The sequence below is a fragment of the Trichechus manatus genome, unplaced genomic scaffold (assembly GCF_000243295.1).
Source record: "Trichechus manatus latirostris isolate Lorelei unplaced genomic scaffold, TriManLat1.0 scaffold00101, whole genome shotgun sequence".
In the NCBI taxonomy this organism is placed as follows: domain Eukaryota; kingdom Metazoa; phylum Chordata; class Mammalia; order Sirenia; family Trichechidae; genus Trichechus; species Trichechus manatus.
This window is the reverse complement of record NW_004444037.1, coordinates 6,897,079-6,898,473: the sequence shown is the minus strand read 5'-3', so window position 1 is coordinate 6,898,473 and position 1,395 is coordinate 6,897,079. Positions and strand designations below refer to the sequence as shown.

The window sequence follows — 1,395 nt, the reverse complement described above, 5'->3', positions numbered from 1 at the left end:
TGATATTCTTGTTCATTCTTCTGTCTGTCAGTGGAAGCTTGTATGTTGCTATGATGCTGAACAAGTTTCTGCAAAGCTTCAATGAAAACTCTACGGATCATAGCATTTTGTTATATTGTACATCGGATCCTCACGAATAGAGGGCCGACTCAGTGGCAGCCAAGAGTAACAACGGTCCATGATCTAAGTCTTTCCTGGGCAGTCTTCTGTTTAGGAGGCTGCTATGCTCAGATCTGTCAGGCCCTGTTTTCCAATTGAGCCATTTACATTAAAAAGGTGATATTTTGGCTTCCATATTTATTCTTGAAATTTTCTCAAATCATCCTAAATCTGCATAGGGAAAAGAGGTACTGTTTATTGGGATCCTTCTTGGAGATGCCAAAACATCTGTTTATGGTTCGCATCATAACAGCCAGAATCTCTCACTTCTAGGCTCTTAGCCATGAAGCATCATCCTAACATTTATTGTGCATTTACCAGGGCCTGGGTTGATGTTTAGTACTTTACTTGCATTATCTTACTGAAGCCTTGTGTAAACCCCATGAGATAACTGTATTTAACAAATAAAGAAACCAAGGTTCCGAGGGTAAAGTAACTTGTCCAACATGCATAGCTGGTTATGGGCAGACTCGAGACACAAGCCCTGGCCGTCAGGTGTACTGTTCCTCCCTCGGCCTGAGATACTCCTACTCCATCTTCAGGGCTCAGCTTAAATGCTATCCCCTTTACAAAACTTTCCCTGACTTCCCCAAGCAGATATCGGTGCCTGCTCTGTGCTCTCTGTTGTTGGTGGTGTTAGCTGCTGTTGAGTCGGTCCCTGACTCACGGTGACCCCATGCACAATGGAAAGAAATGCTGCCCAGTCCTGCACCATCCCCATGACTGGTTGCAGATTGGTTCCAATATGATCCATAGGGTTTTCATTGGCTGATTTTCACAAGTAGATTGGTGGGCGGCCTCATGGTCGCAGACACAAATGAGGACGGCTTGCAGCATGCACTGGACTTCGCCCTCAGCGAGTACAACAACGTGAGCAGTGACAAGTTCCACAGCCACATGGTGCAGGTGGCGTGTGCCCGCGAGCAGATCATGTCTGGGATGAACTAATTCTTGGACATGAAGATTAGATGCACCACATGTACCAAGTCCCGGCCCAACTTGGCCACCCATCCCTTCCATGACTAGCCGCACCTGAAGAAGAAAGCCTTCTGTTCTTTCCAGATATATACTGTTCCTTGGCTGGGTACAACCTCCATAATGAAATCCAGCTGCCAGAAAGCATAGGGGGCTGCATAGCAGGTGGCTGTGATGACTGCCTCTTAGCGTGTCCCTTCAGAGCACGGTTACCCATTGGGCATCTTAGCCCTTAGATTGGTGGACCCATCCTGGTGAGGC

At 47.0% G+C, this 1,395-nt stretch overlaps 1 pseudogene; it reads left to right on the top strand.

Annotated features, from left to right (window-relative positions):
* Window positions 1–1,284, top strand: part of LOC105756629 (cystatin-C pseudogene) — a 4,962-nt pseudogene extending 3,678 nt beyond the window's left edge.
* The last annotated feature ends 111 nt before the right edge of the window (window positions 1,285–1,395 follow it).